Consider the following 22466-nt stretch of genomic DNA (forward strand, 5'->3'; position numbering starts at 1 on the left):
CTATATGCATGGTTGTTTCATCAGCTTGAAATTGAGATCAATATAGTCAAGACCACCCCCTTGAATTGATTTTCAGAGTAAAACTGTTTTCTTGTCAGTTTGAAATTTTGCAGCTTGAGAAATCACGTAGAGTGACCCGGAGACCCTATGATGATGTTTTGATCAGATCAATTCGCATGTTGTATTTTCCGCCGTTATTACCCAGCCACGAATATCTAAACAGCCGTTGATTCGTTCAGATCGTTGGAGTTATATGTCTCCCATTTCGAGGTAATGAAAATGTGTGATGCTTACTTTGATCGGAAGTGTTTCACATCGCTCGGCGTGTAGTAATGGCAAGTCTGAAACGTGGACTAATAACAGGTGCCCGCAAACCCATAATTGTTTCTGGATTAGTGGCGCTTTGGGGCGATCTGATTAAAACATGTGCGAGTTTGTAATACGAATTGCATTGTTTTGTGTAAAGTTTAATATAGAACCCCCTTGTGACAAACAGAGAGGATTAGAGGACAGTAACCAATATACCTATTCTGATTTGTGTCAGCAATGTGTTTGATGCCCATCATGTTTTACTCTGGTTGAGCTTGGGAATTATTTAGAATATATTGAGACCCGTGAAGGTCCCGGGGCAGAATAGGCCTTCAGCAACCCATGCTTGCCACAAAAGGCGACTATGCTTGTCGTAAGAGGCGACTAACGGGATCGGGTTGTCAGGCTTGCTGACTTGGTTGACACATGTCATCGGTTCCCAATTGCGCAGGTCGATGCTCATGTTGTTGATCACTGGATTGTCTGGTCCAGACTCGATTATTTACAGACCGCCGCCATATAGCTGGAATATTGCTGAGTGCGACGTAAAACTAAACTCACTCACTTTAGAATATGTTGAATATATTGTTGCTCACTGTATAAAAACAAGTGTGGGGGAGGGTTGGGGGAGGGGGGGGGGGTATTCCTACAGTTATATTTTGGCAATATATTGTTCAGTATATTGTAAACGTAAATTCACTCACCACCAGGTACAAAATTTAGCTGTATCCATGGGACGTAACCCTGACCGACAAGTACCTTGTCAAGCCTTGGGCTAACAGCCTCTCATTCACAGTATCATTGAAAAGAATAATCTCGTTTCTATCACCATGGGCGTCTCATCCTTAAGATAACCATTACGTCTTCAATATCTCAGAGGATCTGTCGCTGGAAAAGTCTTTGCTTTAAATGTGGTCCATTTAGACCTATACTTGCAACCTTGTATGCAATCGCCGCAATGATGAAATAACTGTTGCAGACTGTCGCAGCGCAGATGACTGTATGGTATGAGTCACAACACTGATCCACTATTAGTCATGGGATGTTTCTGTTTCTCTGATGTATATTTTGCCGAAGTACAGGGAATGGAATTGGTTTGATCGATATGTGATATATTTTATTCCGGTCGAGAGGGAAGCGGAGATTGTAGGGTCTATGTATATATGCAGATTCAGATACATCCTTGCTTTGAAAAGGGGCATTTGCTTGAGTTACGTTCGCAGTCCCGCTATGGGTGGAATGCCGCGCTGTGATTTCCTCCACCTGTTGGGAGATCCGTGACGCATATAGCTCTCCAGCAACGCGTGCCTTATTTTAAAAGGAGACGGACGCATCATGCCCCAGTTGTGTAGATTGTTGATCATTTTCTGAATCAGTGGATTCTCTGTACTAGATTCTATTATTTACTGGCGTCTGACATATATAGATGGAATGGTGCTGAGAGCGTTATACATTAAATATTACACAGGAATTGAAAAGCAAAAAGTCCCGATTCTGTTACCTTAATAGCGAGTGAATACGGTTTTACTCCGCTTTTAGAAATATTCCGGCGGTGCCGTGGCGATACCAGACTGGTACCATGTAGGGAATCGAACCCGGGTCTTCGGAGTGACAAGCGTGCGTTTGAAAACACACGTGCATCCTTTCGGGCTTCCCTCGCACATGAAGCTAATATTGTAAAAAGCCGCGTAAAACGGTACTCATGCTATACATTTGCCGCATGTGTGTCGCACAAGGTTTGGTGGTGTAGTAGACAGGGAGCCTGCTAAAGTGGCTTCTCGCTAATAGGTAAAGCCGTTAAGTTATAAATTAATACATGCTATTTGTTGGTTGTTTCTTTCCTAAGTTAACCCACTGACCAAACATACCAAAATGCACGAATTATTCAGTGATAGAAGTTACATTGAGTGAGTGAGTTTGAATTCACGTCCCTTAATATGACGCTGGGCTTTACTTTACACATGAGCGGAAGTAAACCCGAGCTTAGGTCGCGACAAGCGAATGCTTCAACCACCGCCCCACTAAACAACTGCACAAGTAACCACATAGTACTTAAAGATACTTTTCTCACGTGGGAAATATCACAGGCTCAGTGAAGATAAATGTCATGTTTAAATAATGAGACATATCTCGCTCCGATCACATTTCGACCACGGACGAGCTCTTATGATGGCGATGCCGCTGTGTGTCTACACAATCTCCTCTTAGAAGCGGTTCAGTACAGTACAGTGTTAGACAAGAAGCCTCACTTGGCTAACAGTGTCTGGGGAGGAGGTGGGGGGGGGGGCAACTATATGCGAAGTAGTACCTGATGTCTAATATTGACATATGTGACCGCTTAGTTAGACATTAAGACATTTAGTACAAGGAATAAAGTAGGTAGTGCGCGGTACTAAGCTTACACGCTTACGAAACAAGTGACTGACACAACGAACTGTCTCTTCTTATAGTTTTAAAAGAATTGATGTTTGTAGTAAGAGGCGACTAACGGCATTGGGTCGTCTGACGTAGTTGACACATGTAACCGTATCCCATCTGCGCAGATCGATGCTCATACTGTTGATCACTGGATTGTATGGTTCAGTTTGCTGGAATACTGCTGTGTGTAAACTTAAATTCACTCACTCAACTTTTAAAGTTCGTGAAAGGCATATTCAAGTGGAACGACCATGAATACATGACACGTTTTATGGATAATAACTTTCAATATATCCTTTATACGACGATAATGTTAATGGTGAATATAAAGATTTTCCTCGAGACAAATTGCATTGGGCCATTCCTGAACATGTCATGATTTAATCATGTTCGGGGAATATTGGCTTCGCCACAAGGAAATGAGATTCAGAACCAAAAAAAAAACAATGTCTAGGAATATGAACTAATCAGAATACAAGGGGCGACAATGTTTCTGTCGCCTTCCTGCTGCGTTGCCGAGTATTTCGTGCCGGATTCTTATCTTATAACCAATAGCGACAAGTTGCTAGGGCATTACCGTCATTAACTTCCTGGTTCGGTCAAACAACCTCATTAACATGCAACCCAGCTGAGATCCTTCTGGGCCTACACCGTTGACATAAGGATTTACAAGAACCTTGGCGGACATATTAAATATTAGTCACTACATCTGTAAACTTTCTGGAAGATCCAGGTTATAATTGGTCTTAATAGGAACAATTGGTCAGACTTGCTGACATGATTCACACACCAGTTTCTTATATTAATCATGATAATCATGATAATCATGATACTGATCACCGAATTGTCTGGTCCAGACTCGATTATTAAGGTCATGCTAACTGTATGTACGTAAATAAAATACATACAACAATCCATGACAATCCGTACGTGATATCCGTGTTTTCAACAGCGATATATCAGATTAAATTTTAAGTCGGTAGCTTTGGAGGGTTGAGGGTAGCTTAATGGTTGGTTAACGTGTTCGATTTACCAAATGTGCAAATGGTCTTCCTCCATGCTTGTCGTGAGAGGCAGCTAAAGGGATCGGATGGTCACTATTGGTCAGGCCCTCCGACCTTGACTTCGTATGATTTATGTCACTGGTTTGTCTGGTCCAGGCTCGATTATTCACAGGCCGCATATTTGCAGGCACATACAAATGGAATGTTGCTGCGTTGGGTATCAAGGCCAATAGTACCGCCGCGGTGAGTATTGCCTTAAGAGAAATATAACTCGTCTTGCGCACCAACTTTTCATATGGCATTCAAAATGTGTTTTGCTGCTTTGTGGTAGTCAGTCCCTAAAGTACATTATCCATCCGTCAGCCAACCCACGAAAGTCGTAAATGATTAAAGCTTCGACAGCTCTCAGTTCGAGGAAGTTCCTGATTTCACAGAGACTCCATTTACATTGAATTATTGCATGTATCAAAATTGTATTTATATTAAGAGTAAGCGTTAGACTAACCCTGTGTTACACTTGAAAGTCATTCTGTTAGACCTTGGCCATCAGCCTTTATACAGTATCTTTCACACTGAATACTTTCTTCAGTTTTACCCCGACGGAGATGCCGTTATCTCAGAGAGCCATATGAATGGGTAACTGTCAGGTTTCACCTTTGTTATCGCGTTGCCATGGAAATGGAACAGAGGAGCTTGGTGTGAATTTACAGCATGGTCATGAGTATCGGCAGGTTACGAAAGAACCATTTGTCATTCCTTTGTGGGGATCACGCACCGGTACTCAACACTCGGGTGACCTTTCGGTCGTCCTTCCTGTAACTGTCTCCCCATTCCCCTCTCACGTGAGAGTGAGTGCAGTGAACACATCATTACGAGGTGAGGTAATTACAGCAACGTGAACCTCGCCGCCTGACATCAACGTCGACTCCGCTGAAGAAGAAATAGTTCACCTTGCGTCACGTTGAAAGTATGACGACTCCAGTCTTTCTTTGGAGTCACAAAGCTGTCGTTTCATTTGGCTAACGACCTTCTCAGCAAGTAAAGCCAGAAGAGGAATCCGCAAGTGAAACGAAAGCAACAACAGTTTTTATCTGTAATTAGATTACTAGAAATAGTTTTAAGCACACCTTTACTGTCGCTGCCAATAAACATAAAGTATTTGAAACCATAAGTAAAACATTTAAAATAGCTCTAAAAACTAGAAACCATGATGACTTTCGAGTCGTCTCCCCGAACATTTTCCCTCCTGAAATGACATCCTGACGAGGTACAAGATGGAAAACGTTGAAAACTGGCCACTGACAAACTGTTCAGAGAGGCGTTAACTCATTCACGCACTCACTCAGACCGACGTCTTGATTAGTTCCCTCCTAAAGTATCCTAAGACTAGCGAGAAACACGTACGTGTCCCTTTAAGGAATGTATCGTATGGTTCCATTATTGGTTGTTCGGAGGGCAGCGTCAGTGCGTTCAGGCAACATCCACGCTGTTGTGGAAACATGTGACGCCTTATCTCTCCCTCAAGGCAGATAACATACACAGCTGATTACATTTGACGACAAAAAGACCCGGATGTTCACAAGTGAGTGAGTGATTAGATATTGATTTTACGCCGCATCATCAGTTTTTATCTTTTGGCAGCGTCCTCGGTAAAGGTGAACGCCCGTGTAAAGAGAAGTAGTCTCATTTCCCATCAACACCACCCAGACCAAGAAAATAGTGGCTTCGTTGTGGCGACAGGACTGAACGACGGTGCCAGAGTTCCAGGTTTTGACACTAATCGCTTCGACATTAACAGTTGCTATCAGTATTCAATTCGCGACAGTGCTTAAGTCCCCTCTCTTGCTGTCGTTTTGTTCATGGAGAACTCCTAATGTGCCGCCAGAGATTTATTGTCACTTTAGAACTTTGGCATCAATACTTGTGTGACCTGTCGGGTTTGGTTGAGAACAAAATAATTCTATAGGGCAAGGCGAGAATGGGTGGGTTTTAACTTACAGTTTTCGGTAAGAGGCAGGAAATGATATAAACAATTACACTTATAAATCAAAGACACGAAACGATCTGTATGATTTACTCTGGGCGTTTTGCGGAGACAATTCTTAGACTGCTGGGAAGAATCAAGATGGAGGATCGTGTCAAATTAGTTTTTGATTGCTGAGAGGCCTACGGGAGAATAGAAAATCCCTCTTTGTTTTTGGACACACGTAGGGACAATATGATTCTTTGGTCGTAATTCTGTCAAAGCAAGGATACTCTACAACTATATAGGCTCCCTGGTCAAAGTCAGCACACAATCCCTACTATGATTGCCCCGTGAAGATCCGGGTTAGAATGTATCCTAAGTAACCCGTGCTTGTCGAAAGAGTAACGGGATCGGGTGGTCAGACCCGCTGACTTTGTTGACACGTGTCATCGCATCCCAGTTGCTTGGATCGATGCTCATGCTAAACTCACTCGCTCACAAACAATATTTTGATTGCGTGTTTTCCACGCATAGATTCTGATCTACTTAATTTGAAAAAAGCACTTTAAAACAGCTACATATAACAAACAAATTTTGAGATGATTCAGGATTGTAATTAACATTTCATGCTCAAAATATTTGGACAATATATTTGTAATTTTTTTCTGAACGCACTCGTACAAAACCTACCGCGAACACTGCTGTTAGACGTTTTGGGCGAAACCTTTGAGTGTGTAAGTGTTGAGCCCACATCCTCGAGACAGAGTGAGGGTGAACCAAAATTGGAACCATAGTTTTGTCATGACTTTGACCAAATAGACCATCAGTACCCACCAAAGTAGCAACAGTTCTAGTGCATTGCGTCGAGAAGTGTAAAGCATGGGCATTACCGAGCCGTTCCTACATAATGTAATTATTTAAAACATGACAGAGTCGTGAGTAGGATCGATCTCTAGTGCTTCGCTGAAACATCCGGAGACATCACACTGGTGATGACAGTTTATTTAAAAATTACCACCAACGTCAATTTCTCCAAGTTTTTACGTTCTTGCTTCATATTGATCTCTTCAGAATGGATTGAGATGATATATTGTTACATCACGGAATAACAATAATTCCGTTACGAATGGGAAAGCTCCCGTTTCAGTGAGCTAAATCAAGTCAACGCCATGTCTTACAAGCCATCTCGGACACAATTTGAGGCCAATGCATCAGCGATGGCTTTTGGTAGAACGCTCAACTCTCACAGTGACACGATCGCTGCGAAAACATTTTTTTTTTCGTCCAACGTACGTCGTAATGGCGTCTGGTCTCGCCGGAAGCGCCAGCATGGAGGAAATGTGCCACGGGGCATTGGAAGGGTTTGATGGAGCACATGTCGTTACCGACATTTTTTAGCATCTAGTGTGGTTAGAAATTCCTTTTTATGTAACAGATGGACGTTATTATTTTCTTAATCAGGAAGCTGTGTTGCGATAACGCAGCACTATTAGTACGATATGTTCGTTGTTGTTTGACGCACATAGAAATATTCCACCTACCTAACGGCTCCTTATAAGTTATCGTGTATTGACCAGACAATCCAGTGATTGAAATTAGATTACTGTTATAGTTCCGGTATCTATTTCCTTGTGAGTCTGGATAGAGGTAGATATACTGACATGAACACAGCCTGCTGCTGTCAGACAACGTTAAACATCTCTGATTATGTCATGAGTACAACCAAATCCTCATGTTTCATTGTCTCATAAATGAAATGCTGATTTCCGGTCAAATTCAGGAAGCTAAGGTCATGTCTTTTGAACAAATGACAATATGTATTGGACTCATTATTTAAGACAGTGACCATATCACCATCAGTCATTTCGTTTCCTGTTCATGCCTGACAATGGCAAAGTCCCCAGTGCTACATGTGAAGTGGAGGATGTGTTGTTGTTAGGAAGGGACATCAAAGATTGTACACATACGCGCACCTTTCGAATCATTAGACATCATTGCCCAGAACAATTCCTAACCAGTCTATGTGTATACACTTAATATAAGATAGTAATATTTACAACAGATGTGACGTTAGAGTGGATTTTGTTCCCGACGGTGCTCAAGGACGCTGTGTTTTGGTGGATCTGGACAAAGACTCCAATAAGAATCAATACGCATGTCTGGAGCTGTGTCTATGATTGGAACACACCAAGCTGGGTTTTCGTGGCCATTGGGGTGATGCGAAAATTAGGACAATTCTTCCAAAGTAGTTGTGAGGTTTGCATGCATGTCATTTATTCCTAGACAAATTTATTCAGTTGTTTCTTAGTGAATGGAATGATTTTCATATGTTTTGGGTTAGGCATTCACGGTTTTAAAACATTGGTGACTGAGTGAGATAGTATGATTTCACTCCATGTTTAGCAATATTCCAGATTTATCACGGCGCGGGATGGTAGATATGGGTTTCGCGCATTGTTCCCAAATAGTGAATCGAATTCTGGCCGTTGATGAGCGAACGGCCATTTTGTCATCTCAGCGTCCCGTTAAACGTTTTGCAGTCAGGTAGAACGTTTTTCATCAACCGAGGTAGCGCTTCAGAAACCTTTTGAAGATGTGTTTGTTTACTCACAAGGTATGTCAATGGTTGTCTTTGGGTATTCAGCATAATCCCATAGTCCAAGTGTTGGATGTGTGTCTTGATCAGCACTAACGTTTGATAACAGCTCTGTACTGTTTCTGGTAACTTTTAATTAGAATACAGTGGAAGCTGTCTAATCCGGCATTCATTGGGACTGAAGAAATCATCTGTTTTAGACAATGTGCTGGGTTGTAAAGCTGATGATAAATGCACAAGCCACGGAAGGGACTTAGATTTTATGCCGGTGTTGACAACTTGCTGGATTGGACAGATGCCGGTTTTTGACAGTTTCTGCTGTCATGTTGGTGTGAGTCAGCATGAATTATTAGCAAAGACGTATGTGTAAGTTATAACAAGTTAAATTCTGCACATATGTACGTTATTCACCTCCTATATTTTGTCAGTAAAAAAGGTTAAATACATACATGTTATGGTGATTCTGTATGCATGTACCCATAAGTTGCCAATAGGATTTGTTCTTCAGCAATGCATGCTAGGCATATGAGGTGACTAATGAGGCTGGGTATTCAGGATCGCTGACTTGCTTAACACATGTCTTGTGCACATCCATGATTCAGATTCGATTATCCTTTGGCTGCCTTCAGAGCTGGAAAAATGCTGAGTGTGGTGTTAAGCAACAAACAAACAGTATGGATAGTTTAAGCTAATACCTGTCTGATTTGGAGCTCTGTCCATAATGTCTAACCAGCTGATGAGTTCTAATTGCTCTTTTCACAGATTAGTGCATGCTAAAACTAATGAAACATGTTATTATATTAATCCAAACCATTATTCATAAACATCACTGTCAGTCAACAAAAGGTTGACCAACAAAACTGATGTATATTATGCAAATATCATTTCCCTAGTTTCAAAAAATTACACAGATATTCGCCCATGTTCAATAAATTCTAGAGGCAACAATTAATGATTTGTGTCAAACTGAAACTGTCTCTGTGGATTTAGGATAACCATTAGCTTTTAGGCTCAAAATACAAAAATAATTAGCCATGAAAAATTGCTGTCAAACATTTGATTGAAATGTGCCATGAGTGACAGCTGATTTGAGACATGCCCCTTTTAATAATGATAATTCTTTGACATTTGAGGTCATAAATGCATGAGGACACTGTGATCAAGCCACAATCTGGTCTCCACTCATGGAACTGTTTTATGTTTGTATGTGAAATGTAAAAGATCAAAATATGGCGTTGATTTACAATGAAAATGCAATTTTCTGTAATCCCTTATCATTAAAAGGACTTGAACCATGACATCTGTGATGGTCTCACAAAACCAAGCTGACAGCGACAGGACCTCATTCAATTTTTGTTTTTCAATTCAGGGCCATTCCTCATCCAGGCTAGCTTTCACAGTCCCTAGAAATGGAACTGAATTCAATTTGCTGCATGTTTTCAAGAAATTAAAGCACTATATCTATTTGAGACCCTGCCAGCCAGCTTTAGGAGTAGAATCAATACTAAGTCACTGTCCTTTACACATTGGGGGAAAAACATTCAAGAACAGAGATGAATGACCTTGGACTGATTGACAGAGTCGAAGAACTTCAGGAAACTATTGCCATAGAATAGATGGATGTCTGATTGTATTGAGGTGTGGATCTCCTTCAGGCTACTGGTTTACCTGATAAGAAACAAATGTTTTCAAGTCACTGTGATATATTGTTAGGGGTACAGCAGGCTTTATGGCTGGCTGGTTCGTTGTTTAGGCCACGCTCAGCAACATTCCACTATATGATGGTAATTATAATGTAAATAATCAAATCTGGACAAGACAGTCCAGTGGTCAACAGCATGAGCATGATCCATACAACTGAGTTATGATGATGTGTCTAGCAAGTCAACCAAACTGACCAACTTCATTTGCCAAGCAAGGGTTCCTGAAGGCCAGCTCTAACCCAATTCTTCACAGTTTCACAGGTTTAGTGAATGATTTTGGGATATGTTCCTTGTTTTCACTGATATTGTTTTTTTCTGCCTTTGCCTGTTTTATGTTCCATAAAGACACCTAATATACAGCTGGATGATGACTCAGTGCTTGTCATATAATCATAAAAATTCAAATTGTAAGAAATCTCTGATAAAAGTAAAATTCTTTGTACCATCATGTCATAGGCACCCGGTTATGAATAACAATGATACCAGGTTTTGCTTGACATCTGCAACTCCCACCACAAACACATGCAAAGGAAAGTCAAGTATTCACCAGAATAATTATAATGACTAATAAGGAAAAACATCTGACATCATCTTGTTCACTGATGCTCACATGCCCTGCAGCATGTAGTCTGGGTTGTAGATTGTTCTTTATGAGGAAAATTGATACTGGTGGAAACCATTCGAAACGGACAGGATTAAGGGCCTTAACCCACCAGCTGATGTGAGTCACAAACCTATAGCCCCCCTCAGGTTATATTTGTTATCTGAACCTCACTGTGAATGGCATGAATGGTATCATTACATTATTAGTATAATTGCAGTTCATTGTTTTGGGGTTTTTTTGTAGTCTGTTGTTGTTGTAGATTTACAACAAATATGTACTTGCAGATGTCCAGCCCATCACAAATCGCAATTTGGAAACAAGCAATGGCAAAACCAGAACTTTATTTGTGACATGGCTGAATATCTTTAGCTAAACTGTTACTTGTTCCTAAGAAGATGCAGAGTATAACATCTGGACCTCATTAATGAAACACTTGATTTTCCGGGTTTTTTTGCTGCTCTGTTATGGAGGTACCCATGAAATTAGGTATTAGCCTCGTGATTAAAGTGTTCATTGGTTAAACTGAAGACCCAGCTCGATTCCCAGTGTGTGAAGCCTATTGTGATATTGCTGGAATATTGTTAAAAGCAACGTAAAACTCACTCACTCACCAACTCACTTGATTGGATTCAAGCTGATGCTTGCACAACTAAGGGACACAACTCTACACAATTGATTCCAGCAGACCACAAGGGCACCTGCCAGCTCTGCCCCTCTACTGTAATCCTTCATGGTGATAGAGTCAGCATTCCGCTGAGTGCAGGAACTTTATTCTGAAATAAAGGGATTATTATAGTTGACAAGCGTGACTGCCCAAGGGGACTTGACCTGTTATTTCTACACTACATTTAGATTTTTCTTCTTAACCAGCTCTTCAAATGTCTAAGCTCTCAAAGAATCAATACTTTACCATAGCATTTATACTGTGGGTAATCTTTTAGCCTGGCATGTCTGCATGTGTTTCTTTGCCTGCATTAAATCAATAGCAGAGCTTATTTCTTCTGCTTCAGCAATTTCAATTTATTACCAGCTGGGCGGAACATCCTTCAAAAGCACTATATTTTTTTTGCTTAAAAGTGAAATAGAGTTTGCTATATTGATTGATTAAATGTGTATCTGTCCTTGTGTGAGCATGCATGCAATACTGAAAGCCTATATCTAGCTCATGTCACTCTGTCCGGGAGGCATTTGAATAGCCTAGTGGTTAAAGCATTCACTCATCATTCTAAAGACCTGGGTTCTATTCCCCACATGGGTACAATAAGTGAAGTCCATTTCTGATGCCATCTACAGCAGTATTGCTGGAATATAGCAAAAGTGGTGTAAAACTATACTTACTCACTCACTCACTAAAAAGAAGCATACACCTTGATCATATCACAATGTCCTTAGTAAGAATATTCATTAATTGACTGGTGTTTGCCTCACAAAAGGAAATTGTTTTCTTAGTAATTTGCAAGCATTTTTGTGTTTATAGTGTATGCATCTAACCTAAAAATATATCAAAAGCAAGCATTTAAATGTGAAAACATGAACTGGGAAGTTTTGGAGGGTTTTTTTATCATTTCTATTTTTTTTATTAATTTGAATTTGATGATGGCAGTTTAGATACTGTGACTCGGGAACAAATCCTTATGCATTTCTTTCAGAGGTTGATGACACTGACCCCATTGCTGTTTGAAGCTTTCCAGTTGCCTGTTAGAATACCATGCTTCCTGTTGGCACCACGGGGAATAAGTCCTATTGTTGTTACCCAATTATTGCCCCAATTGAAAATTCTGGGTGACTTTTCTGTTCTGTCTTGTCAGTTCCACTTTACAAACTTCCTTCTAAATGTCCCCATTTTTCTCTTAGATTTCACTGTAATTGTGCCCTCCATCAGCCTGGAAACCATCAACTTCAGAATGCTAAAGAACCACCATTGCCGCCACTAGTTTGGATGATTATTAACAGAAGGCTTCCCACATGATCATGCCCTATTTGTTGCTGACATAATTTTTTCTGTCATGTGAATAGATACATTGTCCCAGGGTGCGCGTAAACAAGAATGATTGATACTGGAATTAACATCCTTCACGGGCAGTAACAGCAACATTTTTTTCTGTGCAATATGAATACATACTCTGGCCCAGCTCACCAGTAATCAATATTGGCGCAACTTTACAATGATCAGTTTGCAGATTTAGTGACCTGCTCTATTTCAGAACAGGATGAAGCTGCCTCCGATAAACAGTATTTATTCTTTGTATCTTTGGGAGAACAGTGAGAGCCTACTGAAATTCTATATATTGGGTTTTATAAGAAATTTAATTTCTCAAGGGAAAGTCTGGCTGTTGTATAAACCTCGCTGCTTAATTATAGCAGTGCCTATATGCAGTGTGTGCATGTGCTCACACATACCATATATACAGATTAATACATATTAATGGAGCATAGAACATTGCTCCTATCCTAAGAAGAGTGTTATTATTTGGGCATCAAGAGACGGTCAAAGATAGTACTTGTGGTTACCATGTAATACTTAATGTTAAGGTGAATAAACAGGAACACTCACAAAGTACTAAGGTGGTCATGAGCAACTAAGGTAACCTTAGTGCAGTGTTAAAGAATGATTGAGTTAAGGTTGACCTTAGAAAAGGATGATTCATGAAAGGATCCCCTCGTCAGCTCAGAGTCTGCATATACTGTATATAATGTGTTATAAATAGTGGCACTGGATCTCAGTTTGATAGCTCTCTATGTGTATCAGTACAAGCAGACACAAATACTGCATGTCATGTTATGAATACAGTCATCTTGAAAACAGTGTTCAATTTGTTTCACCTTTCCACCATCTTTAGAATGGACAGGATTGTTTCTCAGGAACCACTCCAATTCATAACTACACAGCAATCAAGAAGTCGCTCAGGAGACAATGACCACTCTAACATTGGTGTGAATCACATTCAACTGTTTCAGGCCACATATTGCCAATCTGAAAGAGGCCTGTGCTGGTCTGTTAGTTTTACAATAGTGTCGTACATCTGCTGTTGTCAGGTTTCAGAAGTAATTAGCCATATGACTGAAGGAAATAATGAAATGCTTGAAGAACAGGGAAACCCTGTATAATTGCAGCTCCACCTTCAAGCACTTCCTGCACAGCATGTTCACTGGATCGGCTGTGCCCTTGCTTTCATTGTATCGATCCCTCTGTAGGGATTCCCATTGCCATCTAATTCCTGTATTGTATGCTTGTGGCAAAGTCAACATGTAGAAATCACATGGTTCTAAAGTGTAACCATGCTGACTATTTGTATGATTTTGGGTTCTTGAAATAAAAGATTCTCACCAGAATAGTGAGTGAGTGAGTGAATTTGGTTTTATGCCGCACTCAGCAGTATTCCAGCTGTATGGTGGTGGTCTGTAAATAATTGATTCTGGACCAGACAATCCAGCGAACAACACCATGAGCATTGATCTGAGCAATTGGGATATGATGACATGTGTCAACCAAGTCAGCAAGTCTGACCAACCGATCCCGTTAGTCGCTCACCAGAATAAGGATTAGACATTTATGATGGCTGCTGATCACCTCTTATCTGTAATAGTTATAATTTTGCTTACAACACAGGCCATTTGGATATAACTGTAATATTGCTGTGATGTAACTATATATTTCTTACAAGACACCATTGTCATATAACTGTAATATTTCTTACAAGACACCATTGTCACATAACTGATATTTCTTACAAGACACCATTGTCACATAACTGTGATATTTCTTACAAGACACCATTGTCAGATAATTGTAATATTTCTTACAAGACACCATTGTCATATAACTGATATTTCTTACAAGACACCATTGTCAGATAATTGTAATATTTCTTACAAGACACCATTGTCATATAACTGTGATATTTCTTACAAGACACCATTATCATATAACTGTAATATTTCTTACAAAACACCATTGTCATATAACAGTTTTATTTCTTACAAGACACCACAGACATGATGTAACTAGTGCTGCCTGCAGAAATACCTTGGGCTTCAATACATTATTCCATTGACAAGCCTAACAGGATACCCTCGCTACAAAATGAAAATGTGTTCAACAGACCTTTAGGAAATTGGTAAATTGCTTATATTGCATCCTGAAACTGCCATTATGCAGTGGTAGATATTGACTCCACGTCCCATGTGAGTTGTGTCTGTCCATGGAAACTTACACTGATTGCTCAGGACTCATGGGAGTACTTGTGTGAGGATGCTTGTCAGATGACATTTAGGTGTTCATCAAGTGACACAATTACTTGTATAGCAGGAACTAGACTGGTATAAATGATGAGGCATTTAGTGTTTATCCTTATAGTGGACCTGAGAGAGTTACAGCAGACTATCAGTTAGTCTATATAAACCATATTTTTGGTGTTTCCTAACTGCTTTCATCCATCAAAGCATCCCTCAAACTCACAAATGCATATGTTCAGTCCGGTGGGCAAAACTATTACATATACTTCAAACTAACAGTATGGGAACACTCTGAAATTTTATAGTCATATATGAACTTAAACATGATGAGATTATATATATTGTAACAAAAATTAAAATTTTTTTTGCCTTAAATGACATGTTCAAACATGCAATGAAGCAACTGAATCAACACACCAGCACCATTTTTATAGCAAAATTCCATATAACAGTCTGTAAATCATGGCGTCAGATAGTCCAATCTTTTTTTATTCATGTGAATGTAGGCCATCGGCCCATGATACAGATACATTTGCAGCCTTCAAGCTGCGGTGACGCAGAACATTAGTGTAAAATATAAACATGGCAAGATTTTGTAAGACCATAGGAGTAGCATTACACATTAGTTGGTTGAATTTACACCCGGTTGGATGAGTGAAAACATCAGCGGGAATAAACAGTATATCTACCCATTTCTATATTCAGTTGGTGTGAACTACACCTGAATTTAGCTAAAGTAATACAGAATTTCCTGATAGCTATGCAATGGAGATATATCTCAATATCAGTGGTTGACATCATCAACAACATTCTTCACAAGTGGAATATGATGACATGTATGAAACAAGTCAGTGAGTCTGACCACCCGACCCTGTTAGTCGCCTCTTTCAACAAGCGTGAGTTGCTGAAGACCAGTTCTAACCCGGATCTTCACAGGTATGCTCCTTTAGTAGGAGGAGAGATGGAGACGGTGACGTCCTTTCCTGAATGACCCCTCTGGACAAATCTGCTCCTTAAGGGAATGGAAATATGATAAACTGGATAATCCAGGATGCTATGAAAATAGTTGGGGTTGGTTTACACATTCAAAATCATACCGTTTACAAGTGTTGAAGTGAGTGAGTTTAGTTTTATATGGCACCCAGCAATACACTAGTTATATGGTGGCAGTCTGTAAGTAATAGAGTGTGGACCAGACAATCCACTGATCAACAGCAAGAGCATCAATCCAACCAACTGGGACACGCTGACATGTGTCACCAAGTCTTCAAGTCTGACCACCCGATCTTGTTAGTCGCCTCATATGTCATAAACATAGTTGATTTTTGTGGCAAGCATGAATTGCTGAAGACCTTTTCTACCCAGGATCTTCATGGGTCTTGTTGAAGTGGACAAGGGAATAATTTGTGAAGTATTGTTTTATGACAAGGTTTCAAATACAACAGTATAGGACTTCACAGCTGTGGTGATATCTAACATTGTGTGTGAGTGATTGGTGTGATTAAATATGAAGTATCCGTTGCCAGTAGTGAATTTATAAAAAAAATGTAATATTTATTATTTGCTGTCATGCACAATTTAAAAAATGTACTGATCTTAACAAATCTGTTCACACACTCCAGATCACAATAACTTCCATATCTTTTGCCCTTGGACCATTATAAACGCTGAAAAAGGGGGATTTTGATACAAGCTGTTATTCTTACAGGAAATGAGCAAATAACCATACTGATTGTTCTATTGTTACAGGATGAAGGCATTCTTGTGTTGCTTTGTTGCAAAATCATAATAACCTGAAGTTGCCATGACAATCAATATAAAATTCCAATCTGAGTAGAAACTGCTGAGTGACAATATAAAAGCAGATTATGCAATGTGTGACCCTCTCCTGACTCCTACACTCTCGACAATCCTTAGAATGTGAAACTGTGTAATAAAGAGACTAATTAGTGGAGAGTTAATGAGATTTGTACTCTCAGGGCATAACATGTAACCAAATTACAAACTTTTATGAATGTTCTGTTGGATTTGAGGTTGGGTTTTTGTGGAAAAATTTTAAGTCATAATTATGAGAGAAGAACATCTGTTAATTATTATAGATACAAATATGAGTAAGAATTTTCATATCAAAATTCATTTTCAGAGCTCACATCTGATGCTCAAATAATTCTGTGATATTTGAATAATTTCATGTATTTTTAGGAATGTATCAGTTCGTAAATAATTTAATTCACCATGATATTGAATGTATTTTTCTTCTTAGTCATTATATAACTGTAATGTTTCATCCAAGGCACCATTGTGATATAACTATAATAACCCCTGGTGCCATCAATGATTTTCATTGGTCCATTCACATAATTTTCACTATTTTGCACCAAATGGAATCTGTTTCTAATCAGGGGAGGTCGGGTAGCCTAGTGGTCAAGTGTTCTCTCATCATGCTGAAGATTCAAATATTTGAATATTCCTAAAAGCGGCGTAAAACCATGCTCACTCATTGGTTCTAATGATAGTTGAGACTTGGATTTCTTTTACCCTGATGGGTAATATTTAAATAAATGATTACAATTACCCTGATATACTAATGTACATATATTACATGTTACAGTCTGTCTCATTACTGTATATTCTGGTGAGGAAGGGGACAGTGTCACATTTCCTTGTAAATTTGCTTAGACTTCTTGTGCACCTCTGCATTTTGATGAAATTTGTCATTATTAACTTGAACAAGGCTTTTTACAGATAAAATGAAAATCCATTTAGATAATTGGCATGTGATAATTTTATTTCTCCAGAAGACATTAACTGCTAATGTAATTTTATTGAGCTAAATTTTGGCAATAATTACAATTAAAATAAGAGCATTCATAATTTTTAGAAAGTCCTTTTTAAATGAGAATGAAAATATTGCATTTTGACTGACCTTCTGCATGATGAGTGAACCATCCTCCAGGATGTTACAAAAGTGCATGTAATATCAAAGTCATGACGGAACGAGGTGCAGTTAACTTGAAAGGTGTCAGCTAAAAGAAGAGTACACATAAATTAACCCAGGATCAGGTGGTCAGATGAGTTGAACTGCAATCAGTAGCAAGAAGTCGGGATGTCTGTTGTTCCACCTTTAAGCACCTCTATTTATGATTCAGTATGAAATTGGCATATACTTGAAACTGATTCAGCATTATTTCATATAGCCATGAGCAAAAGGGAGCACTGATCATTAAACCATTCTGATCATGTCACACCATTGTTTTTGCAAATGAGTCAGTAGCCTTATGGTTAAAGCATTTGCTCATCAAACCAAACGCCCAAGTTCAATTCTCCACATTGTGTGAAGCACATGTCTGGTATGTCCATGACGTTGCTGGAATGATGTCAAAGTGGCATCAAAACTCACTCACTCACTCACTCACTCACTCACTCACTCACTCACTCACTCACTCACTCACTCGGAGCCAGAAATTCACTGGCCTTTCTGAGCTTTCTAAATTTTGACAAGTAAACCTGGTACAAGTATTAGTCATACTGCCGAATTGTAGCAACATTCTGTATCAAGCATTATCTAGTTTAAGTAGGAGAAATCATTTGAATTTGTAATTCCTGCTTCCTGAACAGGAACACATGAATAGTTACAGAAATGTCATTTGACAGTGTCATCTTGATCTTGTTGTGAAAAGTATTGTTTCTGTCAAAATAATCCCAGGCCTTGTCAGGATTTGTCATGGACTGTGTAGGATTTGTCAAGTTCACCCATGCTTCATTGTACAATAATCACCTGGGACAAATAAAGCTGATTATATGGCCTTATAACATGAAAACATTCATGTTAATATTTCAGAAATTACATGTGACATATTTATTGCGTACTGTATTTGCCATATTAAGAACCTTGCTACCCCAAAGACAACTTTTAGATGTTCTCTTATTTGCTAAGAATGAAATTGTACATGACTTCCGTATTAACCTTTCTTTTTATATATCATAGAAAACAGTAGTGTGGAAGAGTTCTCTACAGAATTACACTAAATGCGAAATCCTTCCTTTGCTCTTACACACACCATAATCCTGACAATACAAAACTGAGTAATAGAAACTAATTTGGAATAGTGGTGAGTTAATGAGATTTGTGCTTTCAGGGCATAAGATGTTACCAAATTACTAACTAGTTGCTTTTGTCTTTTGATAAGTCTTAAGTAATAATTATAATAGAAAAAACATCTGTCTAATTATTTTAGATAAAAAATACCAGAAAGAATTGCTACATTAATACTAAACATGTATAGCTATACAAATATGATAATGAAAAATTTCTTTCATCAAAACCCCCTTCCACAGTGCACTCTGGCTCATAAATATTTAAAATCACTAGAGTGAATGTATTCTTCTGTTCAGTATCAGCTAAGTTTCTTTTACAAAAACTTGGTGTCAGGACTTGGTGTCTGTATAGAGTTCCAGAGTACTTGCACATAATTCCCAATGAATTGGGCAATAAGCATGATAAAGATAATTTGGCTCTAATACTTAGCTGTGGAATAATACACTGAATGGTGAAAACACATGAGTAAAATGCCTTTGAATTTAAAAAAAGAGAAGTTGTGGAAGGCTTGAGCAGTGGAATTATTGTGTGTTAAAGGCACTTTGTTTGAAATCATAAATAAATGTCTGCATGCTGAGACTTGACTGTGTTCGTAGTTCGTTATGTAATGCTGTAAACACTTGCAGCTTCATCAACCAAATATACTTATTGTTAAGTTGTTTGGTGAATTCCCTTACCCTTTCAAACTAGCGGCATTATGTGGGATTTACAAAAACACAATAGCCATAACCTAATCTGATTTATTGGCCAACATGTGTCAGTGATCACAGTAAACATGCTGGAGTAATGTGTAAGCTTATGTTTTAGGTTTGTGACTGTTTACAGGATGACAGGCAGCTCACTCACTCACCCATTACTCCAGAGTTCATCTCGGATCCCTGTGTTCACTTATGAACATTATAATTTTCTGTTTGAATATTGACAAATGTAGAGGAAATTTATGACAAAATCTAGCATGAATAATAAGTATAGTTAGGCATTAATAATACTTAAGTAGAATGATGACAGCAATAATTTTTTATCTTCTTTGCCAAAACACTGAGTTCTGTAAATTCTCTCACTCACTCACTCACTCACTCACTCACTCACTCACTCACTCTTCAAGTCACTTGTTCTTTTGATTGTTTTAGCTCTTCAGCTCAATGACGTGTCAGCTATGTAATCATTTGTAATTCTTTAGGACTATGTCTTCATCAATCTTTGTAATCCTGGTACAGTCAGTCAGGATTCAAACTCACTGACTGATTTCCATGTGTCATGGTCTGCTATACACAGCTGCCTTGTCTGGTCCAAGTTGTGGAGCTTAGTTACTTGGCAATTTGACCCATTGAACAAGCAGATAGCAAAAAATCATTGCAAGATTTGATCTTTTGAGGTGGCTAATAAATCACTATCAGCCTGGCAGGTGCTTGTCTGTGTTTAGTAGTTCTCATTGGTTATCAGTAGACCAGTTGTTTCATTAGCATTTGCATATATAGTGTTTTATTGGGGCTTGTGATTAGCATTTGGTTGTCTGCAACATGGTTAGGATAGGGGCAGACAAAAGGGTGTTAATAGAACACATCAGTCTCAGTAATGATTGATCTTCAAATAATTGCTATTGTGATATGCATTACTGAGTGTCTAGGATTTGACTGATGGCACTATGGATAGCCATTAGTACAGACTTCCAGCAACTTACAAGGTCTCCTGAACTAATATTCCATGTTTCACTTCATCATTTTTGGTAACTGAACCTTTCAAATTTATAATGTTCTTGCTTCATAGATAGATGTGTTCAGTTAAATGTCAGTCAAAACTATGTAACTTCAGGGTGGGAAAATTACAGTGGAGACATTGAGTCAAGATCGTTACTACTCACGCAATATGTAGGCATTTGTTTATTGATGAAAAATAAAAAATATATAAATAACAATGTTTGTGAAGACACTCTTGTCTTCAGTAAATTGCAGCAACAAAATGGTCCCAGTCAGGTGAGTGAATGAATGGTTTTATGCTTTTAGCAATGATCCAGCAGTGTAGCTGATATGGACTTCACATATTGTACCCATGTGGGGAATAGAACCCAGGTCTTCAGTGTACTGAGCGAATGCTTTAACCACTTGGGAATGCTACCAAGATAATGATTTGGAAATTATAATGTATCAGGGACACAATGGCTACCATATGGCAGACAAAATCACTTAGGTACAATGAGGACTTAGTTTCATCTAAATGTAACAAGTTTATGTTATGTTGGAGCAGAGACTGTTTTCAATATAGCTGTGAGTGACAGCAGATCATTGAAGTGTTAATAAAATGTTGCATTTTGGCAGCAGCACACCCTATATTTTTAGATGTAATTCATTGATTATTCATAGCATTTGAGTGGTGATTTACTGATGTCACAATACATTTCTGTTACATTCGATTTCTGGGTGAACCGTTTTGTTTCAATTCGGAAATCACTTTGTAAGAATATTCATTCTGAGATGCTGATGTCAGGTCATGGCCCTGTACGGAAAACTCTGTCTGGGAGATCATTAAATGTTACATTGTTATGTTAATGAGTTAGAGAGTTAATGAAGCTACATTGCTCATGCATGGGATAATGAAATAATTGCTAAATGACATGATGAAAAAGGATGCTATGACATCAAAACAAAGGAAGAAGTGACATCATCAGCAGATGTAGATATGACATCATAAACAGGATGATAAGATATAAATAATGTGTGACATGACATTTTATACAAAGAAATATATGACATCATTAACAAAGGATGGCATCATAAACAAGCGGTGATAGTGTATAGTTGACTTAAAAAACAGAGGTGATATGACATAAACAACAGTGCATATATCCTATAATAGACAAAGGCTATACGGCATCATAAATTAAAGGAACAAAGGACATTACATATGTAATATAGAAAGTATGATGTCACACCAAAGCTGTGATATTTGTGATTAGATATACAAGTCAGAGTGAGAAATAAGTAAACTTCATACAGTGGAAGATATCTTTTCCAGTGGGTAATATAAGTGTTAAACACATGATGGTAGAATATATGAGGTTGTTACTTTGTAAACAACATGATGACAAGAGATACCTACAGCTATTACACTAGATACATTAAACCTCTGGTGTCATAAATACATGTAAGCAATGCCAGTTTGTCCTGCATAGCAATTCAGATAATACTGTTGTGGAGTAGCATGCCATTGTCAACAAACCAACCTGCCAGAAAGCTTTCGTCAGAGGCATATTAAATTACTTTTAACACTCAGCTAGTCATTTTGCTATCATGCTGTTCTTTTTTATTGTTTACAAAATGCATTTATGCAGTCTGTGGGGTACTGACATTCTCTTGCTCTACCACTCATCTGTGATGATCCTAATTCAAACAGAAATAATCTGAAATTGATTTTACATGTTGTTGGCCAAACAGCTGAGAGGTTTAGTGGCCCACGGAATTATAAACAAGGCTTTTAAGTTATACACCTGGACATTCTTTACTACGTTGTCCTTGATTTGTTCTGATTAGGGTC

The 22466-nt window shown here is 38.6% G+C and overlaps 1 protein-coding gene across 4 annotated transcripts in view; it reads left to right on the forward strand.

Annotated features, from left to right (window-relative positions):
• Window positions 1-22466, forward strand: part of LOC137274441 (serine/threonine-protein kinase DCLK2-like) — a 71066-nt gene that overhangs the window by 12073 nt on the left and 36527 nt on the right. The gene's annotated exons all lie outside the window — the stretch shown is intronic.

Source organism: Haliotis asinina, chromosome 2 (genome assembly GCF_037392515.1).
Source record: "Haliotis asinina isolate JCU_RB_2024 chromosome 2, JCU_Hal_asi_v2, whole genome shotgun sequence".
Lineage (NCBI taxonomy): Eukaryota > Metazoa > Mollusca > Gastropoda > Lepetellida > Haliotidae > Haliotis > Haliotis asinina.